This window comes from Eptesicus fuscus, chromosome 9, assembly GCF_027574615.1.
Source record: "Eptesicus fuscus isolate TK198812 chromosome 9, DD_ASM_mEF_20220401, whole genome shotgun sequence".
In the NCBI taxonomy this organism is placed as follows: Eukaryota; Metazoa; Chordata; class Mammalia; order Chiroptera; family Vespertilionidae; genus Eptesicus; species Eptesicus fuscus.
Genome location: NC_072481.1, coordinates 74,530,843 through 74,555,160, shown reverse-complemented (window position 1 = coordinate 74,555,160; position 24,318 = coordinate 74,530,843). Strand labels below are relative to the sequence as shown.

Here is a 24,318-nt window from a genome sequence, read left to right as displayed (position 1 = left end):
ACCTTTGTGGGCCCACATTCCCCATCTTAATTATATGGAGACTAGAGGCTCGTTGCACGAATTTGTGCATGGGTGGGGTCTGGCTGGCTCACCCCGATTAAGGTGGGGGGGCCGATCGGGGGTGGGGCCGGCCAGGGGGAGGGGCCACTGGCAGTTGGCCGGCCGGCCCCGCCCCCAGGTTGAACTCCCAGTCAAACTCCCAGGTGAACTCCTGGTCGAGAGGACAATTTGCATATTAGCCTATTATTATATAAGATGGGATGGTCAGTAAGGATATATTAGAATTTCTATTATCTCTTTTGAAAAAGTTAGTGACACCTTGTTCTTGAAATTTTTATTAATAATATAACATTTACAGATGTCAATTCTTGTTATAAGTATAGGATCAATATATATATCTTACCCACAATGAGAGACAGGTAAGAAGCCATTGGAAAACAGCTTTAAACTCTTTCCTCTGTGACAAGGGAATGAGGTGCTAGGTTGATATATTTAGTCTTAGGGCCTAGGTTATGTTTTTATCAGATAACTAAACCTCAAAAATTTGGTATTGCAAGCCATTGCTTCCTTGCTTTCTTAATTTCTTGCTTGCTTGCTTTCTTAATTTCTTTCTTTCTTTTTAAATAATTTAGTCAGAAAGCCATTAGGAAGGTCTGAATAAGAAATCCCAGTGAAGCCAATGAGCAAATATATTGAAGGTAATGGGAGCCAGACTCGTGCTGTCAGAGAAGAAAGTTACAAATATAAAAAGGGAGAAAGCTAGAGTGAACCCTGTGCTATGAACTGGGATTTGAGATATTGATCTGAACTCAAGAATTTCAATATGGAAAAATTATATAAATAGAAATTTCAATATAGAAACAAACAGAAATGTGATAGTATATGTGTATATGTGAATATGTACATACATCTATATACATACACAAATGAAACATATTTCCTAACTCTGCTCACTGAAAGGGCCAGGATGTGGTGACATCCCAGTGAATATAAGCACATTTGTTGTCCAGATCTTAGTCTCTAAATACCAGTCTTTGCTAAAAGGAACCATAGATCTTTGAAAAATTTTCTGGTTGTAGGGCTGGGGGAGAGAAGGTACAAAATGAGTTTTGGAAATCTTGTGCAAAAAAATATAGATGCTTTCAAAGAATGATGGGAAGATGCCAAAAAAACGCAGCAGCCAGCTTGAAGGAATTCCCACTAGGCAAGCCTGAGAGTATCTAAACATCAAAAAATAATGATATTATAGTCTATCCACTAAATAAACCAGGCACCCATGGGGCCGTACTGATACAAATAAATGCATGAATAAGTGGGGGGGAAGAAAGTTTTTTCCTTAAAATAGGATGCTGTCTGATAAATGGAAAGAATTTGGAGATTAGAAAGATGGTAATTTGGCAATCATCATCATAATTCAGGTGAGAAATGTCAGTGGATGCTAAACCTAGTCAGTGAAAGTTGGGTGAGGATCAGGATATTTGTATAACCACAAAGTATCTGTCCACCAACCCTTATTATCGAGGGCAATACAGTAACTCTACTGGAGAAACTTGGAAGATTTGACCTTAGTCCAGTGATCAAAGTTACTGTCACCAGTGACGTGACAAACTGACATCATGTGTCACTTGATGGGATGTAATGAGAAGCACACAGCATTAGTTCACAAAAATATAACCCTTGAATTTTCTCATGAGAAAACCTGACTAGTACCAGTGAGGGGCATTCTGCAAAATAATTAACCAGCAGCCTTCAATAATGTTAGCTCAGTGAAGGTCAAGGAAGAGCTGGTCTTGCTCCAGATACGATGAAACTGAAGAGAGAGGACAACTAAGTACCATGGGCCAGATGTTTGGCTAGAACGACCATTATTAAGTGGTGGGCTCAGCTTGAATGGAATGTCTGGGTGAAGAGAACATGGACATTTTTTTTGAGCAGTCCCTACAGCGTTCCTGGAAGTTTGAAATTCTTTTGAAATAAAAAGTTAAATATTAGTACAGGAATGCCTACCTTTTAGTTTTTTACTCTAGGCTGCAAGTTAAAAGAAATAGTTTCTGGAATGTATTTTCTTTTTTATTTTATTTGTATAAGAATCTTATGGAGTTTAACCATTCAATCAGACTTAATAGTTTTGGATTTTTGTGAAATTGTTGTATAGAGAATATAGTTCCATGAAATCAGGGCTTTTCTGGGTGTGTGGTATAATTTGTATACCTATACAAATGCACTCAAAGTTGACTGAGAGAAAAATCAGAACATTAGAGTGTCTTAGGGTCGACACTGAAAGTCATAATGATGGTGAGGCATTTTATATTAAAGGGATTATGAGTGGGTATTCTGGACTCAGACTACCTCAGCTCAAATCCTGCCTCTGCCAGTTACTAGCTGTGTGACATTGAGCAAGTGAACTAACCTTTCTGGTTCTCATCTTGTTGGTAAAATAGGACCTATGTCATGGAGTTATTGTAAGGACTATGCTACTATTACCAGTAAAGTGTTTAAAGCAGGCGTCCTCAAACTACAGCCCGCGGGCCACAAGCGGGTGTTTTTGCCATTTTTGTTTTTTTTTACTTCAAAATAAGATATGTGCAGTGTGCATAGGAATTTGTTCATAGTTTTTTTTTAAAACTATAGTCCGGCCCTCCAACGGTCTGAGGGACAGTGAACTGGCCCCCTGTTTAAAAAGTTTGAGGACCCCTGGTTTAAAGGATATTTGGTGCAGAGTAAGTGCTATTAAAGTGTTTATTATTGAATGCTACTGTTGCTACTGCTACCACAATATCTATAATTTATGTAAAGACTAGAGAAGTTAGTTAAAAGATATGCCATTTGTTAGTTGAACATTTGTTCCCTCTTCACATAGGTGAATACTAACATCTTGTATGGATCCCTTACGATGCTTCTTTGATCCCCAAAGCCAGCCCCTACCCTTAGGATTTCTTTACTGTTTTACAAGGGGGAGGCAACACATTTTAAATGTTTAGAAAGCAAAGTAAAAATAATAACAGGATCAAAGAAAAATACAAAGAAAACAGGATTGGAAAATCAGAGAATCAAGATAAAAAATATTTACTTTGGCAGAAATACCTAGGAAATATAATGACTGCAGGTCTTATTTCAAGTTCACGTATTGAATCTCAACATGTCTACATATTTGCAAATGTAAGTAAATTTATTCACCAAATGGAGCCAGCTCACACAGAATATCCCTGAATGGAGGGGACTGTACTGCTAGGCAGTATTGTCAGTAATGTACTCAGCATCCTGCCACCTGCCCCAGGCTCTTAAGGACTCCCTGTCCCCAAAGGGTTTCTAGTCGAGTTCTTGACATATCATACATAATGCTTAAGAGAATTAAGTATTATGCAGTTTTATTTATTTGTGCTCTGCTTTCCTAAAAGAGTTTGAAAAAAACAACAACAAAAAACAACAACGAATGGTCTAGTAACCTAATAAGTGCCAAATTATCCAGGATAGACAAGCATTAGCCAAGTATACAATGAAAGAAGAGACCAATTAGCAGAGTGAGAGGAGAGAGACCCTGAGCAGTACCTACAGGAATGGGTAATGAATGCCTAATCAGATAGCCCAAAACATGCTGCAATGGAAGAAGTGAGAGCTTCACAGAATATATGCATTTTTCTCATTGCTGGGGAATTTTAGAGCAATACACATATTAGTGATCAACTAGTTGAGCAAACTCAGGCATAACACATAGCCCATTAGTTGCAGTTCTGCTTAAAATTTAAACCCACTTTTCCTTCCCTTAACTCAGCCTCTTTATAACTCATCCTGACTTGTAATATTTAAAATTTTGGATCACACTTATATATTTTGAGAAAGACGAGCAACCACAGGGGAATAAATCGACTAGAATTTCTCATACCATCTAGGCTTTAAGAGTCTTTGGAGTATTGTACCTGGATGTATGTCAAGACGGTACATGTAGTGATTAAGAACTCAGAACCTACAACCAGAATCCCTAGGTTCAAATCCTGGCTCTGATATGTATGAGCTGCTACATTTTTTTCATCAGTATAATAGTGTTGGAAGAAGAAGCAAATGAGGTTACATGTGCAAAAGTACCTGCTACATAGGAAGCTTTCAAAAAATGTTAACATAATTAGTATATATTTGTCAAATATGTAGAAATTAAACACATTAATACTTTTTGAAGACTTGGGACATTTATATGACTCGGCAGTAGCCATACAACACTTTTTTCCTCCCCTTCCCATAATGCTCTAATAAATCATTGGCTTTTGTTCACAGGTACTAGCATCTGGTGGCATTATTCCATATTTATATTCCATGGAGATCTAGATCTTGATTTGGAAGTTTATGACAAAATGTTCAGCGTCTGACTTGACATCAGCATTACCAATGAAGGTAAGTTAATTTAATTCATTTCAAAGCATAGAAAATAACTATTAATATGTTTTGATCTAGAGCATATCAAATTAGATTCTGGTTTTTTTTAATGTTGAAAGAATTATGAAAACCAATTTAAAAAATAAGATACGTGAACAGCTTGTTTTCCCTTAAGGTTATGAAAAACTTCATAAAAGGCATCTTCATATCAATCTTTGAAGCCTCCGGTACCTAGTTGTTGGAATAATGTAAATACGAGGAGACCACAAATACTAAACCAAGAAGCTGCTTACTGCATGACTTACACAAGTGATAAGCTGACTAGGAGAACCTTGGAGATGCAGACATGGCTGTACACAGTAGCAGGAAGTGAGAGGAGAGCCTCTCACACTCTAGTCCAAGGATGCCGGAGGCTTGACAGAGAACATCTCTCCTGAGACCCCCTGCTCATTTGGTGCCTAAGTTGATTGCTCTATACTCTTAACTATGGAAGCTTTTTAAAAAGCAAATCTGGGGGACTTTCAATACCTCTCTCTTCTCCTCTCTATAGAGGTTGTTAACCTCCTCTGTTCACCTCAGACTTCCTGCCCTGCCAACTTGTTGCTTACTTACCTCATGGACAGAAGAGAAGCGTTAGATGTCAACTCCCTTGGCTTCTGAATCTACAGCCACCCAAGTAGGCAACGCCCACCTCTGTGCCTTTGCCCTAAGTGGAAGGTGGGCCACCCACTCAGTCCCACTTCGTTCCCTGCTTTCCATGCTTTGGAACCTACATCAGCTTCCTCCTCCTCTTTATCACCTACCATTTTTGCCACATTTTCCTTTCTTTCCATCTGCTCATTCTTCTTTCTTCTTTTTAGTTGAGATATAATGCATATGTCTCAAAATTCTCCATTTTAAAGTGACAATTCAGTAATAGTATATTCACTAAATTGGCTTTTGTCCACAGGTACTATAACCATGATGTAATTCTAGAATATTTTTATCACCACAAAATATTTTCACCATCACCTTACCATTTATAGTCACTCTCCATTCCCCTTTTCTCCTCAGCCTTTGGAAATCACTTATCTACTTTCTGTCTCTACAAATTTGCTTTTTCTGGACATCTACAATAATAAAAGCATGATATGCTAATTAGACCGTATAGCCAAATGACCTTCCAGACGACCTTCTGGATGAAGCCAGGGCTGTGAGGGCCAAGGCAAGCCACCACGGCTGTGAGGGCCAAGCCCCTTGCAGGAATTTCGTGCATCGGGCCTCTAGTTTCATATAAATGGAATCATACAATTTGTGGATTTTTGTGTCTGGCTTGTTTTAGTTAGTATAATGTTTTTAAGGTTCATCCATGTTCTTCTATTCTTTTAGTATGTATCAATGCTTCTTTTTTATGACTGAATAATACTCCATTTTGGAATGTAGCACATTTTGTTTATTCATTCATCAGTTGATGGACATTCATCAATTAATGATTGTTTCCACTTTTTGGCTATGTTGAATAATACCACTTTGAACATTACTGTGGATGTATGTTTTCCATTCTCTTGGGTGTATATCTTGGAGTGAAATAACTGGGTCATAGGGTAATTCTATACTTAACATTTTGAAGGAACTGTCAAATTGATTTCCAAAGTGGCCGAACCATTTTACATTCCCACTAGCAATGTATGTGGGTTCCAATTTTCCACATCCTCCCCAACACTTGTTATTGTCAGTCTTTTTTTATTAAACCAATCTTAGCTGATGCAAAGTGGATACTTACTTCTTAGTCTCTTTTAGGCATCACTTCCTTTGTACACTCCTAACTAAGGGGTGTTGAAAAGCCCTCCGATGTATTTCCATAGAACCGTGTGCTTATCCTCATATCCCCATCACACTGAATTATAATTGTCTGTTAACTTTATCTCCTCTGTTACATGTGAACGTGTCAGGGAGAGTACTAAAACATTATTTCCTGTGGTATATCTCAGCATTACATGTGTCTGATGCAGTTCTTTAATTTTTCCTTGGGGGGATAATGGAAATGTTCATTGGTACTCCTCTATTTGTTAGCTGATATTTAGTGGTCTGGGAGAGAAGACAGGATTTTTTAGCCTGTAGGTTTGGTTATCTAGAAAAGTATTTTTTCTTTACTATTGTGCTAATCCAGTCTTCTCTAATTTGCCAAGAAGTTGGAAGCAAAGACAATATCACAATAAAGGGGAAACACCTAGGTGGCTTTAAAATAGAAATCTACTAGCCATTTTTACTTTGACCATTTTGAAAAGTATAACTGATTGAGAACTGACTGTCCTTTAAAGAAAATACTACCACTTACATATACTAGACTAAAACAATTGTAAATGTAGATAGATGTGCAGGAGACTATCATGAAATTTGTAGACCTTCAAAACTAATGCTCAATTCTGATGCTGTTTAGTTACAAGTATCAGAAATCTGAGATTCATTAGCATCAGGTTTGAGCAGATAGGGATCAGCACTGGGGTTAAAAGCTGGAAGTAGAATTAACATAATTAAAGATTTTTTAAAAAGTTTGAATTAAAAAGTACAATTTGAAGGTTGACTCATACTAAATTATAAAGCCCTGTGCATAAGTACAAACTGAATTAGTTCTTTTGAGAATTTGTCTCCAAAAATCTATTTCTTGAAAATGAATATCTTAAGTAATTTTATCTCCAGTTGTTATTTATGATCCCATAAAGATTCTTTTTATTTTAGTGTTTTGGGTTATTCTTAGTTGAAATGAGGTTATCCTTGGACTAGATAGCCATTCCTTTATTTGATAGTGTTTTCAGTGTATTATTGGAGACTTTATCCAGCTTCTTTGCTATGGTTTTTGTATGTTTCTGGAATGAAGAGGAAATGGAGGAGGGAAAGAGAGAGGGAGCAACAAATGTAAGCTGGCCCCAGATCAGTGCGATAGTATCAAATGAGGCCAAAACGAATTTGGCAGATGCTCTTCTCATGTTTCCCACTCGAGCACACACATATTGTAACTTGGAATACCACTTGCATTTCTTTCATACTTAAAAGACTTCTTTTCAGCTTCAGTAATAAACTTTAACTTCAAATAGGAGCCAGGAATGAAGATTGAGGCTTTTAAAAAAAAATGTCTAAATGTACTTAGATTGTATATTTTGTTATTAAGGGGTGAATGGTCAATAATACAGTGGATGCATTTTAATCATAGAAATGAAAGTGTGGAGGGGCAAAGATAGTGAAAGGAATAGTATTTTTAGTGTCATGTAGATCTGAATTTGAATCCACATTTTATCACTGAACTAGAGGCCCAGTGCATGAAATTCATGCACAGGTAGGGTCCCTAATGGCTGCTGGCTGCCGGCTGGGGCCTCCCTTCCCCAGCTGCCAGCTGCCGGCCAGGGCCTTCCTTCCTTCCGCACTGCCCCTGGTAGTCAGCACACATCATAGTGAGTGATCGAACTATCAGTTGGTCGAACTCCCGAGGGGACACTTTGCATATTAGGCTTTTATATATAGAGATAGATAGTTGTGTGACTTATGCAAACTAATCTGTCTAGCTTTCCTTATATGTGAAATGGACGTGTTAATTTTTATTTAATAGTGTTGGGATAGTACATGAATTTAATAACACAATAGAAGTCACTCCAAATGGTAGCTGTTTCAAAATTATCTTATTTATTGGGGAAAAAATGGCTCAGCCATTGTTAGAAAAAAAGTAAATATTCTTATCAAACAATCTTTTTCATATCATTCTTGTGCTATTTAGGTCACTGAAAACAACTGAGAATTAACATTTAAAAATACATAATTATGAGTATCCTATATAATAAAAGGCTGATATGCAAATTGACCAAATGTGGAACAACTGCTCGCTATGACGTGCACTGACCACCAGGGGGCAGACGCCCAACATAGGAGCTGCCCCCTAGTGGTCAGTGTGCTCCCACAGGGGGAGCGCCGCTCAGCCAGAGGCCGGGCTCACCTCTGGCGAGCACAGCGGCAGTGGCGGGAGCCTCTCCTGCCTCTGCAGCAGCGCTAAGGAGCAGTGAGCAGGCAGGTGGACATCCCCCGAGAGCTCCCAGACTGTGAGAGGGCACAGGTTGGGCTGAGGGACACCCCCCACCCCGAGTGCAAGAATTTCATGCACTGGGCCTCTAGTATCTATATATTTTCAGAAGAAATATATACTTAACCTCCTATATATCTCAAATAGATATTTATATTTGGAATACATCAGCGATATATAGGTATGTCTAAGACGTATCTCTGATATATCATACATTTATCTCCAAAGGAAAAGGAGTGAGGTAAACTTCCAAAAAGTTCATTCCCCTTATTTTTTAAAAATTTACTTAAAAGTAAGTTTAGGTCACAAGAAAGTGCAAAAGTGAGTAGAGTTCTCATGTAGCCTTCCCCTAGCTTCTCCTATGATAGTGTCTTGAATAACCATAGTAAAATAATCAAAACTAGGCAATTTCCAGAACTTAACCCATTCTACTCTTTTTAAATAGAAGAAATTCTTCAGTTCTCACTTAATTGATCTGCAGCATCATCACACTCAGTGTAAAGACATTTGAAGTAAACACGTCTTGGGTGAAATCTTGGCTCTGCCACTTGCTTATTCCTGTGTAGCCCTGAGGACTTTTGTCAGCATCTAGGAGTCTGTTTCTTCATCGGTAAAGGGGATATCATTTACCATGCAGAGTTGTTGTAAGAATTGGCAGTTGTGTGCACTAAAGAGCCTTTTCAAGAAATGCTAGTTTTCACTCTTATTGTTCTTCTGCTATGTTTTCATCAAAATTGAAAGTAGCTGGTCATTATCTTTAACGTGATATGTGTACTTTTGCAGCTTATGAATACCTGTGAGTTCAAGGACCAGTAACTGGTAACATACTAGAACAACCTCATGGTTCCTCTGCTCATCTCTTTTTAATGTACCTGCTATATAGTGTATTGGCTTTCTGCCCCTTCCCTCTCCACTTACCTGTACAGCCAGCTCATCTCTCTCTCTACCTTTATCTACCTCATAGTCCAGAAGTCATTCCTCTCATTATACTAATTATATTTCTTCTCCAGATTCCCTTTGTCATATGGATTCCATGTAACCTAGCAATTTCTAGAATTTTGTGGGTTTTAAAAAAAATTTTGAATAGCACCTAACTTAATTCTGTTTTATAAGTAGTTGATTATAACCCTAGGTAGAGAGGCTCACTTCAAACACAAGCTCATACACACAGCTCCTGGTTAGCCCTTCACAAAAGTTGCCCTCCAAGGAACATTGCTCCCAGTGGTGTGATGGGGCTTTAGATGCTGCTGCCTTGGTGTCTGCAGAGAGAGGGAACGGTGTGCTGTCTCTAACCCTATCCACACATTCTCATCGCTCTGCTTGGGCATAGCTGTAAAGGCACAAAGTTCAGTGTCATGCTCTTTATTGTACTTTTTCATTCAATTAGCTCAGAAGTGCCTAATTCTATTTAAATACTTTAAAATGACTACTCTCTATATTGGCCCAATAAATGTGTTTTCTGGTAAGATCTTCTGGTATAAGGAAGACCTACAGCTGTCCTCAAAAGACAGTTTTCAGTTGATTTGGAATAGGAATTTTTGTTTTCTTTTAATTTGTATTTACTGAGCTGCAGATTGGGAGGAGCCCATGGGCATTCCTACTCTCTTCCGGAGCTTCCCCTTCTACTCTAATATAGCTTACTGCTCTCTTGAAGTCTGTGTAATCTACCCTATTTCCACATTTTTCGTTTTATTATTTTGTTCCTTAGAACTACCCTTTTTATATTTTCCAGCTTTCCATTTTCAAGAGAGAGCCCATATTTCCTTATATCTACATCTTATTCAAATGTGTTTCAGGAATGTTTTAAAAGTTCCTTTATGTTTTAAAATACCTCTTTGTGCTTTAGCAAGTGGCATATCGTTTCCTGCTTCAGTTTTGGCCTTAGTCTGACAGGCCAGGGCTGACGGAGGGGTGAAAAGTTCACTCTCCGGAAGTGCCACTTAGGGTGGAATCACGTGAGGAGGAACAGCCTCCGACTGGTGGGAATTCCCTGTGGATGTGTTTCTTGGAGAAGGCAGCACAGAGGGTCTTTTTCTCAGTTCTCCTTCATGTGCTTGAATTTTTCATGAGTGTGTGGCACTATTATTATTCCAGGAACTCACTATAATGCCCTTATTATTGCCTAGATCAGTGTTTTAAAATGGAAAGTCGTAATCCATTGATAGGTTATACAATCACCTTTATAAATAGAGACCAACATTTTTTTAAAAAGGAAATAGAAAATGTAAACAGTGCATTGTATGAAGAATGTATTGTTTTGTAAAACTTTTGTTTGATGTTACATAAATGCAAGATAATAGAAATATGAATTTTCATAGGGCCCTGCTTGTGTTTGTGCATGCGTGTTGGCTTCAGACCCTCCCTTTTATCCACAGTTCTGGTCATTCAGGAACCTAATTTTCAGAGTATATGCACTTGCTAGTGAATATGTTCTTATAAAATCTAAGGTTTCATATTTTGGATTTATTGTACCCGCATTTTAACTTATGTGTATTATATCTCCTCTTTTGTTTCTATTTTCTCTACCCAGTATTATATTTTGAGGCCTATGAATATTGCTATATATACATCTACTCCATTGCATCCAATTGCTCATGGTCTGTTACAGTGTGCCTAGAACACAATTCACTTATATTCTCTGCCATGGAAGGACTTCCACATTGTGTCAGCACAAGCAAGGTTGCTGTGAACAACCTAGACATGCCCCCTTTTGGAAAATGCCGAAGGACATTTATTTAGAATCTAGACTAACAGAATTGCTGGGCCGTAGAGCATATGTATACAGCTCAGATACCGTAAACAGTCTAATTTCAGAAGTCCTCTCAGATTACCGCCAGAAGGATTCACCAGGTTACGCCCCCTTCCCCCAGCATTATGAGTGTTTATATACAACCTCTTGCTGATATTTGGCATTAAGTTTTCTAATTTTTCTCATTTCTGTCTACTGGGTATAAAATAATATTTTTTAGTTTTATTTTACTTTTATCTGACTACTGTTGAATATCTGACTACTGACAGCTTTTTATATGCTTGCTGTCTTTTGGATTTTTTCCTTCTGTAAATTCCCCTTCAAATTCATTGCATATTTGTCTATTGGAAGTGTATTTACTTATTTTTATTGATTTACAGAAGTTCTTTGAATATTCTAGATAGTTGCCAGCTGGTTTTAGACAAGTATTCTGTTAGCCTGTCACTTTTCTATTAACTTTGTCCATTATGTTTTTTTGTGTGTATGTGAACAGAAATCTTAATTTTTATGTAATTCAATTTATCAATATTTTACTCTGAGAGCTTTGTAAAATAAATTCGTTTCTGTCCCTCTGTTACAAAATTTATTTTTAATTATCTATTATATTAACATCTTTCTTATTTAGGTCTTTAATCCACCTGGAGCCCATATTAGGTAGCAGCCCAGTTCTGTGTTTCCATGTGGTATTCTGTTTCCTCAACAAATTGGTACCACCCTTGTGCTCCATTGGTCTCTTCATTCTTTAGCCATAGTTTGTGCTATTTTGTTAATAAAGCTTGGTTGTATATATCAATATCTAAGCAAAGTAAGTCCTTATTGGTTTTTATTTTCAAAAGTATATGTGAACTTTTATCTTTACACATGAATTCTGCAAAATTTATTAAGTTCCTCAAAATTCAACTGAAATTTTAACCTGGATTATGTTAAATTTATAAATTAAAACAGAAAAACTAACATCTTTTTAGTAAGTTGTTCCATGCAGGAGCTTTCACTGTCTCTCCAGTTGTTCTATCATCTTCTATGAGCCTTATTACAGATTGAATTATTCTCCTTAGAGATATAGGTATTCTTGCTAACACTTGGAGTCAATAGAAGATGATAGATAAGTAATACAAATAACCTAGAAAATTATTCTAAAATGGTTATAGAAGTTAAGGGTTTAGCAATTTGTTATAATAATAATATCCTTTGATCATGGGTAGTTGTGCGAGAAGAAATTTTAAGAAATCTTAGTTACCCCAACATACTATAAATAAGAAAATAGTCCCCAATGAGTAAATGACTCACTCAGGATTACAGAGGGAGACATTGAGAGAACCTTAAATTGAAATCAGGTTTCTAATTCCTAGTTCATTACTTTTGCCAACAATCCATGCCCCTACTAGCCATTTATCTCTGACATCTTGACATTTAGTGTATTATCCCCCCTGGTAGAATGAATGTTACAGTTGGCTTATGTATCCAGAGAAATCAGCTTCTTTTCTCACTGATGCTCAGAGAAAGAATGGTTGACCTGCAAAAGCCATATGACAGATAAAACACAAAACAAAACAAAAAAAAGCCTTTGAGCAGTATATTGTTTTCTTATTAATAATGGTGAGTTAGCACTTAGGTCCCTGCATTCTAGCTGTGGTTGATAGAGCCTTTCAAAATCATCTACAGTGGTACTTGCACAAAATAATCGTCACACATTAGCATGTTAATGAAGTGTTAGGGTGTTAAGCATGGCTGGCACGCCAGAGAAGGAGAGAAAGGATCTGTCTTCACTACTGCATCAGCCAGACTGCACAGTCAGTGGAGGCAGGGCTCAGGCTGAGTGGCAGGGCATTATTCACACTTGACATGCACTTTCTTCTTCTCCCCACGTGCACGTTGAAACTTGGGTTTTGCTGTCTTTAACCCATCTAACGTTCCCCCAAATAAGTTGGTTAGGCGACATAAACGAGTGCTCTTCATTTTTCAGACAGACAGACAGACAGACGGCAGAACTTTCAAGGGAATAATGACAAGACTAAATCCTCTGTTTTAATGACATCGATTGAATAACATTAAAAAGTCAAAGCCCACATGCTTTCATAGCATTTTAACTTGGCACATTTGAAACTAAATAACATGCCATTTGCTTTGAGCTTGTGTAGAAGGGCCATTGACTGAAAACCCTAAATTGTGTGTGTGTGTGTGTGTGTGTGTGTGTGTGTGTGTGTGTGTGTGTTTTTCTGGGGCTAGTCACAGTGGTGGTGGCAGAGAGAATTCTTGCATGTTTTCTGAAGGTTGGCAAGATGTCAGTCTGCTCTTATAGCCAATATAGACAGAGTTCTCCCACGTAAGAAACCGTAGAAATGCTGCTGAATTGCCATATGGCCCAGTGATCCCAAAGCCACATGTTAGGGCTCAGCCTTTCTTCTGGACTTCGGTTTCTTATTCCCACCCACCTGTCAGGATTTCTTTACCCACCTGTTCCCTGCGTACCGACCTCCTTCCCCCTCTCCCCCCAACAGCTCAACACATCTGAAACCCAGCTCATTGTCTTTGGCTAAAACCCAGGCTGGCTTCGGAGTCCTCTCTTTCTGGAAGTGTTAGAAGCACTCTCCCAGGCTGGTAGGCTTACCCCTCCCGGTCTCTGTCTACCAATCCCGATCACCACTGCTGTGTAGTGTCACTCATGTTTGTGTCTTTTTCCGTGCCTGCCTCTCTCCCTTAGTGCAGGGCTAATCACGCACATCTGCAGGCCTGGGCTTTTCTCACGGTGCTTTTACCAAACTGCCTTGCAAGTTCCCAGTTCAAAACTTCCCTGGCGTCGGATGTGACCATTTATTCTCCTTGGGCAGCTTACTTTACAACTTTTATGAATCTATTTTCTAATAACAGTAACAACTTGAAGAATTAGTTTGAAGATTAGGAGATAATAAATGCCAAGTGCCAAGCATAGTGTAATAGGTGCTCATCTTGTATTATCATCTGCCTTGGTTTCTTTCAATAGTGATTTATTTATTTTCTAGACAAACGAGTTCTTTTTTTTTTTTTTAAATTTGTCTGCCTTGATGGGCCTTTGTGTTTTATACTTAGAACAATTACCCTACGGGTAGTGAGTGTAAAGAAAGACCTGAGTAACCTCATAAAATTAACTTTTTCCCTTTGTTGTATCAAACAAACTTTCTTATGGCTGTCCCATTCCTGACCTTGAATTTCCTTCTTCCTTGCCCTCATCCCTGCCCGGGATGCACCTGCCTTATCCATTATGAGGACCTCAATCCTTATTTATAATCCTACTTCAGGCTACTTAACCCAGCTTTTAGTGACTCTAGATTCAACCTTGCTAAATGCTTGGCTTCTTCCTGGCCTATGCTCATTCTCAATCTGTGTAACCCAAAGCGGCCTGCACCATCAGTCTGTCATTTTCTCCATTCAGTGGACAAATAGTAAGCATGTGATTTGTACACTGTGAAGCTGTCCCATTTCAACTGCAGTGTATTAAATCAGAGTGGACATAGCACACTGGCCCAGCCCGTGGTGTGGGGGGAAAACTCTGGTCTCGTCTCCTCCCAGCCCTAGGTTCACATTTCCCTGCCTCTGAACCTTCCTAGTCCGCCACTTTGGATATATTTCTCTGCTGCTGAGAAAAGTTCAGTGCTTTCCCATTTACTGTAGGATGGACATGAACTTCTCAGCCTGAAGTTCAAGGCTTGCCCAACCTGGACTCCACCTAGTTTCCAATCATGATTCCTAACCAAATCACTCTGCCCTGAGTTACCCAGGCCCAGCAGATGTGTTTGCATTGAAATATTTTGCTTTGTCACAGCTATGTCTGTTTGGAATGACCCTCCTACTCCTTCATGCATTTCAAGACTGAGCTGTATTTCAGGGAACAATTCAAGTCCTGATGCGCGAGGAAGTACCTCCAACTCTTCCAGGTAAACTTCACCCTCCCTCCCCTTGAACTTCTCTTTCTTCTCGCTGTACCCTTCATTTGGTGGTAGCTCTTGCTTCTCAAAGTGCCACTCATCTCACTGGGCTTGAAAGCCCTTTGGCTTGAAAGGAATCAGAATTTCTTCCTTTAAAAAACATGTTGTCAATATTACCACTGCTCTCAGTTGTTGCGAAGATGATCATGATGTTTGCCATTTCTCTAGGCACTGTCTTTCACATATTGTGCTGTATGGTTTACATATATCATCTCACTTAATTTCCCAATTACTCTGTGACATAACACATGTACTTTACAAGGGAAAACAAATTTATTCAGCTAATAGTTGGGGGGGGGGGGTCCTAGTTTCAAAGGTCTGTTTGATTTGAAAGCTTGTGCTCTTTCCACTCTCCAGTATGGTGGCCCAACATTTTAGGTACTTGAAACTTTGCAACAGAGATCAGAAAAGGAGAATGGAATTTCTAATGTGATCTGAATACTGTGGAACGTGTTACCAATGAGAAAGGGTAGTAAAGATAGGGAAAGACTCAAAGCCTGTCAGCGGGACTAATACAGCCACACATGAAATTCTTTTCTATGTAAAACCATTTTTCATTCTTGTTTTCCCATCAGAAGATGAATGGGCAGCCAGTTTAATTGAGTTGGTCATGAGAAACATTGGCAAATATATAAGACAATATCATTTGTAATATCTGAAATGTATTTTAGCCATTGGCTTTCAACATTCCCTTAAACTTTTTTCACTAGAGATGTTTACAAGTAAGAAAATAATTGATTTTTGACTTTTTTCCTTCTATACTTTCTTGGGAACCAGCTTGCTTAGTGGAAGGAACTCAGCTTTACAGCAGGTCCATACGGTTTTAGATTTATATTGAATATAAGCATAGAGGGACCTGAGTGTAGTTTCTAAATAATTTGTTGGGAAACAGAAGCAATACAATCTCAGACTTTGACTTTGCCTTTTAACATCCAGCAGGTGATATATCATTCTTCCTTTTTTGTGTGCTTTTTACATTCTTCCATGTTTTCATCCAAATGATTGACCTAGGACATTCACTTACATCCTATGGAAAATAAATAAATAAATAAAGGTTTAAAAATGTTAACTATAACCTTAGTAAGAACAGTGGTTGGTATTAAATTTGTATACACATTATCATCCTATATAATAAAAGCCTAATATGCAAATTGTCAATTTGGGCGGGCAGTCATTCGACCTGGAGTTCAACTGGGAGACCAGTTCAACTGCTCGCTATGATATGCGCTGACCACCAGGGGGTGGCGCGGAACATGGTGGGTGTCGGCGATGCACTGCGACCTCTCACCAGCTATCTGGGGCGGGGGTGACTGGGATGGAGGTGCGGTGAAAATGCAGGGTGTCCTCCAAGCTCACTCTCGCTCCTCCTGCTACCCTCCTCCAGGATGCCAGGGCTCGCACGCCAGGGAAGCCCCTGTGCTCAGGTGCCCACACAGTGTCTTCTGGGTGAGCGGGACCATAGCCATCGGGACCACCGGTTGGGCTCCCTGTGGGTTCGTGCAGGAGCCAGTCTGCGAGGCCGGCCGGGAGAGAGTGTGCTGCCTGCCTGGCTTCCATGTGGCGCTGCTGGGCGGCCCAGAGGCCCATGCTGCGCCCTGGCCTCCGGCGTCCGGCTGTCCTCACCACATCTTCGTGTGGGAACTTAGGTGCCGTGACTCAGGTGGAGGAGGGCGCGCAGGAGCCGGGGGGGTAAAAATCAATTATTTTCTTACTTGTAAACATCTCCAGGGCCCAGAGGTCAGCTGGGACCTGCCCTTTCATGCCAGACACTCGCGCTTCAATCGTTGGCCAGGCCTAGGGACTGCACCCATGCAGGAATTTTGTGCACTGGGCCTCTAGTCTATATATATAAAAGCCTAAGTGACCGGCTGACCATTCGACCGTTCAACTGTTCGACCAGTAGCTGTGACATGGACTGACCACCAGGGGGCAGACGCTCAATGCACAGGCATGGAAACATGGAACAGACTGATGAATCGGAAGAGGGGAAGGCGGGAAGAGATTAACCAAAGATCTTATATGCATACTAGAGGCCCAGTGAATGGATTCATGCACTGGTGGGGGTCCCTCGGCCTGGCCTGTGGGGATCGGGCCGAAACCGGCAGTCCGATATTCCCCGAGGTGTTCCAGATTGAGAGAGGGCACAGGCCAGGCTGAGGGACCCACCAGGTGCAAGAATCTGTGCACCAGGCCTCTAGTTTATTGTAATTTAATTATTGATATCATCACCTTATGCACACCAGGTTCATAGAACCTCTGAGTGTTAAGTAAATATTGTTGTCAAATATTTTTTGGTTAACCCTCACCAGAAGATATTTTTTCCATTCATTTTTTAGAGAGAGTGGAAGGGTTGGTGGAGAGGGAGGGAGAGAGAGAGAGAGAAACATTGATGTGAGAGAGATATGTCCATTGGTTGCCTCCCGTACTCGCCCCTGACCTGGGGTAGGGGATGAACCTCCAACCCCACATATGTGTCTTTGACCGGGGAATCGAACCTGCCACACTTCAGTGCACAAGCTGGCTCTAATCATTTAGCTACACCAGCCAGGGCTGATGGCAATGTTGTAGAACAGGAAGAGAATTGGAATATCATTTCTCTGATATTTGGCACAGGCAGTTAATGCTCCTAGGGTCTAACTTCCAAAAAACAAAATCAGAGGTTGAGATGAGATGGTCTCTAAGGTCTCTTTGGCTTAACATTTTTCAGAGTCTATGACTTTGTGTTCACTTCTGCTTTCATTGATCTCTCCTCCAAAAGAAAACCTAGTGTCTGGCAACATCTGAGGGAATAGAAACAGTATGTTGGTAAGCATTGGAAAGACCGTTGGAACGAAAGGGTTACCGTCTTCACTCTGTTAACGATAGCAGTGTCTTGATTGTCAAGAAATGAACACGATGCATGAAAGGGCCTCCTTGTTCTATATAATAAAAAGTTAAAAATCCCCCAAACCTGGATGATCGGATTCTACCCATCCAGATATGGCTAAGGAGTGGGTTGGAACCGGGCTGGTAACTGTCCCACAGCTTTTATAATTTGAAGTAGTCGAAGACAATCTTATTATCATAATATGACTAATAAATAGACATTTGTTGTTTGTTTTCTATCTGCTGGGTCTTCCTTCCAGGATGACTTAGTGTTAAATCAGTATTATTATTATCCCCATTTTTGAGATTAAGAAAACTGAGATTTAGGAGATGTGACTTCCCAGTGGTCACACAAAGACTGGTAGATCCACTGTCCAGTTGTGTCTAACTGTATTTGACCACTGATCCTGGGTTGTTTCCACCTGGGCTCATTCCTATCAAGACCAGAGAATCTGCTGGAGTATGGTTTATAGGTTCAAGCTCTGCATGTGCTAAAACTCTACCAGATCTCTTCCAGTGTTATGACTTAATTAAATGTTGAATAATAATGAAGGCACACTTCTCTTGGAAGTGTGAACACACTGTTTACACCTGACAAAATCAACTCACTGTTATGTCTATCAAGGCACAAGAATGCAAATTGCAAAGTGCTAGACAAAGGCCTTTTCTATCATCTTATTCTTAAAATCAGGGGCAAGTAATAACAATAGTGTGAAATGAATATTTTTTCAATTGTACTTTTCCTTCCTAAAATAATCATGGAGCAACCTGATCATCATTTTTACAGTATTTCATTGCCTTTTTTTTCTTAGAAGATTTTAGTATTGTATGAAAAAATACTGTATTTTTTTAAAAAAATCATTATTTTAAAATATTTTAAATTACAGACACAACATTTTAGAATACAGACTTTTTTAAAGATTGATGCCCCCTATAATTTTTACCTTGGTTCCTAAAGTAGCTGCTTGAGAAAGCCCATTACATATTTGGTCTGTTAAAACTAAATTGTAATTCCAGTTGCAAATTTATTTTTCTATTACATATTTCGAACCAAGACTCAAGCAATGACTTGTTTTCTACTGAGTAAGCCTTCTAGAGCTGTGTTGTCCACTAGGGAAATCACTATCCACATGAGGCTATGCCAATTTAACATAAAATATAACATTAAATAAAATTAAAAATTCAGTTCCTCAGTCAAAACAACTGCATTTCAAATACTTAATAGCTATAGACTCCTAGAGACGACTAGGTTGGAAAGTATAGATGCATAGCATTTCTATCATCCCCAAAGTCCTATTGGACAGTGATGCTCTAGGGTCCTTTTAATTGTTTTTTAAAATACTTTTTATTTGTTTATGATAATTAAAAAGCAATACTAGTTTTTAGAGCAGAGTCGGGTTCATAGCAAAACTTAGCTGCAGGGCTTGTGGGTGAGGGGGCTCCGCAAGCGGGTTCAGGCATCTGGGGCCAGCTTGATCCTGCTGGAGGTGAGCAACTGCATCATCAAGGAGACGCTCGTGCTCAAGTTCGAGAATGCGGCCGCTGGAAACAAACCAGAAGCAGTACAAGTAACATTTGCAGATTTTGATGGGGTACTCTCTCATATTTCAAATCCTAATGGAGACAAAAGTGATGGTCAGTATTTCTTTGAAATTCTACAAGGAACTTCAGGCACATGGTGCTGATGAGTTACTAAAGTGAGTGTATGGGAGCTTCTTGGTAAATCCAGAATCAGGATACAATGTCTCTTTGCTATAGGACCCTGAAACTCTGCCTGCATCCAAGGATTCCAGGTGCATCAGGCTGGCATGTTGAAATGAAATTCCTTTGTCTCTGTCTTTGAGAAATACCTCCAGTTCCAAGAAGAGGGCAAGGAAGGAGAGAACAGGGCAGTTATCCATTATAGGGATGATGAGACCATGTATGTGGAGTCTAAAAAGGACAGAGTCACAATAGTCTTCAGCACAGTGTTTAAGGATGACGGCGATGTGGTCATTGGAAAGGTGTTCATGCAGGAGTTCAAAGAAGGACCCAGAGCCAGCCATTCGGCCCCGCAGGTCCTCTTTAGCCTCTGGAGCTGAAAGACATGGATGCTGCTGTGGGTGACAACATTGGCTACATTACCTTCGTGCTGTTCCCTCGCCACACCAATGCCAGCGCTCCAGACAACACCATCAACTGATGCACATGTCCCGGGACTACCTGCACTACCACATCAAGTGCTCTAAGGCCTATATTCACACACGTATGCGGGCAAAAACATCCGACTTCCTCAAGGTGCTGAACCACACAGACCCAGATGCTGAGAAGAAAGAAATGAAAGCAATCCCAGGGAAGACGTTTTCATCCCGCTAACTCTTGGGAACAGGAAGAGGAAGTGGCTGGCAACTGAAGGCTGGAACACTTGCTACAGGGTAATTGTAGCTTTTAATGTTGTACCTCTTCAGGTTTTCAAGGGATTCTCCATTTTGGTTCCATTTTGTACATGTTTGGAAAATAATCTGCAGAAACAAGCTCTGCTTGCAAGGACTTAATAGTTCCGAAGAATTAAATTTAAAAAAAAAAAAAAGGAAAAAAGAAATCCACTTGATGAACTTAATTCCTTTTCTTTATCTTCCCGCCCTCACTGTCCTTGCCTTCCACCCTCCTTCCAAGCTCTCTTGCTTTGCAATATGTTACTGGTAATGAGTTGCAGGATAATGCAATCTTAACTTGTTTTCTCCTGAGTACTTGAGTTCAAAACTCCTGTATCTAAAGAAATACGGTTGCGGTCATTAATAAAGAATATCTTTCTATCTTAAAAAAACAAACAAACAAAAAATACACAAACAATCAAAAAATAAAACTTAGGGGCAGGTATGGAGATTTCCTCTGCCCCCTCTGCCCCACACATGCACAGCCTCACCCATTCTCAACACTCAACATCACCCACAAGAGTGTACTTTTGTTGCAATCAATGAACCCACACTGACACATCATTATTACGCAAAGGCCATAGTTTACATTATTAGTAAATACTTTTGTCCAAACTCATAAAACATCCAAAAGTATGATCATAGGTAACTATCATTATGGGATAAAGAGTATTTTCACTGCCCTAAAAATCCTCTGCATTCCACCTTTTCTTCCAGCTCCACCCGCCAATCACTGGCAACCTAAAATCTTTGTTTCCATAGTTTTGTCTTGTCTTTTCCAGAATGTTATAGTGCTGAAATCAAATAGTATGTAACTTTTGCAAATTAGCTTATTTCATTTAGTAATATGCATTTAAGTTTCCTCCATGTCTTTTCATGGCTTGACAGCTCATTTCTTTCTAGCCCTGAATAGTAATCCATTGTCTGGACATACCACAATTTCATTATCCATTTTCCTATAGAAGGAAATCTTGATTGCTTCCAGGTTTTAACAAGTTTGAGTAAAGCTGCTGTAAACATCTGTGTGCAGTTTTTTTGTGTGGACATAAACTTAAAACCCCTTTGGGTAAATGTTAATGAGCACCACTTCTGTACAGTAAAAGAAAGTTTAGGTGTATAAGAAACTGCCAAAATGTCTTCCAAAGTGGCTGGACCATTTTGCACTCCTACTAGCAATGGTTGAAAGTTTCTGTTGCTCTACAGCCTTGTCAGCAATTGGTGGTTCTGGATTTTGGCATTTTAATAGATGTGTAGTGTTAATTCATTGCTTTCATTTATATTTCCTTCATGACATATGATGTGGAGCATCTTTTCATATACTTATTTACTATCTGTTTATCTTCTTTGGTGAGGTGTCTTAATTTTTTAATCATTTTGTTTTCTTATTGTTGAGTTTTAAGAGGTGGGGTTTTTTTGGGGGTGTGTGTTTTTTTGTTTTTTTTTTTTTTTGGTATAACAGTTCTTTTGGATAACAATTCTTTATTGGTTATGTCTTTTGCAATTTTTTTCTCCCAGTCTGTGGCTTGTCTTCTCATTCTCTTGACATTGTCTTTCATAGAGCAAATGTTTTTGAAGTCAAGCTTATTAATTATTTCTTTCATGGATTGTGCCTTTGGTGTTGTGCCTAAATATTTATCCCTACACCCAAAGTCACCTAGATTTTCTCCTATCTTCTTATAGTTTTGCATTTTACATTTAGGTCTGTGATCCATTTTGAGTTAATTTTTGTGAAAAGTGTAAGATCTGTGTCTACATTTTTTTCTTTTTTGAATGTGGATGACCAGTTGTTCCAGCACCATTTGTTGAAAAGACTGTCTTTGTTTTACTAGTATTGTATTGCCTTTTCTCCTTTGTCAAAGATCAGTTAACTATATTTATGGGGGTTTATTTCTGGATTCTCTATTCTGTTGCATTGATTTTTCTTTTCTTTTGCCAGTACCACACTGTCTTGATTACTGTAGCTTAATGGTAAGTCTTGAAGTGGGTAGTGATGATCTGCTTTTACTAATCTGTTTATTTGGATTAAGACAGCATGAATTAGGTTATTGCCATAAAAGGTAGCCAGATCTCAAAGCCAGTGGAGGTTCTGGTATGGGTAGTGTGCTTTGTAAACTCTGAGAGAGAGTTCTAATTCCACATAGTCAGCTATGTATTACATTGTTTACTTTAATACATGTAATAACATTGGCCACTGTAATTTCACCTTGTTTCATAATTGGTATTCTAAATAACTATAATTTTATTAAATCATTGTGCTGCTGGTTTTGATAGATTGTATCTTTGGTGAGTGGACCTGGTAAGGAGCAGCCACAGACTCAAACTAATTTGGTGTAAAATCCTAACACAGAGAGACTTAAGTTACCGAACTACTTGTTTATGTTCATTTTGTAGTCAAGAGATTGTCCTACAGAAACTCACTCCTGAAGGCCGCATGGAGTTCAGCAGACTGTCTGGTGGCTGTCTGTCCAAGTTCCTTGAGGCAAAGAAAAGAGACAACAGGTCTTTGTTCTTTGACAGCTTGATTGAATGTATTCAGTCCCGAGTTTTGAATAATTTTTTTACCTAGACATATTTTGCACAGTGAATAGAATTTCTTTGGTATGAAATTTAATCCTTATAGTACCTTCAGAATAATTTGAACACTTGCCAGATCTTCATATCTACTGCCCAGCTCTGGGTAGGTGTCCAAATACCTTTACTATTTGAGAATAAAACTCTAATTTCTGATTTTTAATCACTGCTAACAGCTAGGAAGTGTAGAAAACATGTGTTTAAAAAAAAGATACAGAAGATTATTGGTTTTACTATTTCTCTTGATCTTGCTCCCTGCAAGCATACAATATTTGACCAATTTTCTCTAATTCTTCTGTTTCTCATTTATTGATTAACGAATAAAATAATAGACAAATTACCCAATTATCTCAATGGTAATATTAAAAAGTGGCTGGACAAGTAGACCTCCAAGAGCTTACATGAAAAGAAACATGAACTTGGAGAACAACTTGTTTCACTGCTGGTTGTTCTTTAAAATATTTTGTGATCATAAATATCTTCACTTAAAATTATTTGCTATAGGTTAGCTTAATATGATACTTTTTGCTTTATTAAGGTATTGTTCTGATTTTGTTCTGTCCTTTTTCCCCTCCACCAGTCCCATGCATAGTATAAGGGAGAAGGAAATGTTACTCACCTCTAGTGCCCTAGCAACCCCCCTCCTTTCAGAAATCTGTATGTGGAAAGGACTTAAAGCAGGAGTGAGTGGGTGTGTTGGTGCCTTCAGTGATGTAATCTTAGCTTACTGTGTTTGGCAGCTTACAAGGGTGTCAGCTGTTTATCATCCTTCCACATTCTATCCAATTCAAACTGGTCAGGTTAACCCTTAGAAAGCTTCCATAGTCAATGAAGAGTGAGAGCGAAAGAATTGATCCAGCATATGGCTTCATCATATTGGCTATCCTAAACAGTTTTTTTCTGCTAAAATCATAACCTCATCTCTTATGCGTGCCATGCTTGAAGTTGTTTCTTTCAAAAGTGGCAAATTGTTTAGGTTGTATTTGTTTTATAATCTGGTTTGGTTTTAAGTAACACAAATAATTTAGCTAATATAATTATTTCTACTCACTTTTGTGTATGGGCATGTGAGTGTGTGTGTGTGTGTGTGTGTGTGTGTGTGTGTGTGAATGAATGATTTACTTAGACTTGGCCTGGCCTGTGTGCTCAGTGGTTGAGCATTGACCTATGAACCAGGAGGTCACAGTTCCATTCCAGGTCAGGTCGCATGCCTTGATGCCCAGTAGAGGGTGTGCAGGAGGCAGCCGATCGATGATTCTCTCTAATCATTGATGTTTCCATCTCTCTCCCTCTCCCTTACTCTCTGAAATAAAATAAAATAAAATAGTACTTAGACTTGAA

General features: G+C 39.0%; 1 pseudogene; it reads left to right on the top strand.

Moving 5' to 3' along the window:
- The first annotated feature begins 16,396 nt into the window (after positions 1-16,396).
- Positions 16,397-20,400, top strand: LOC103290208 (actin-related protein 2/3 complex subunit 2-like; annotated as a pseudogene).
- Positions 20,401-24,318: the final 3,918 nt, after the last annotated feature.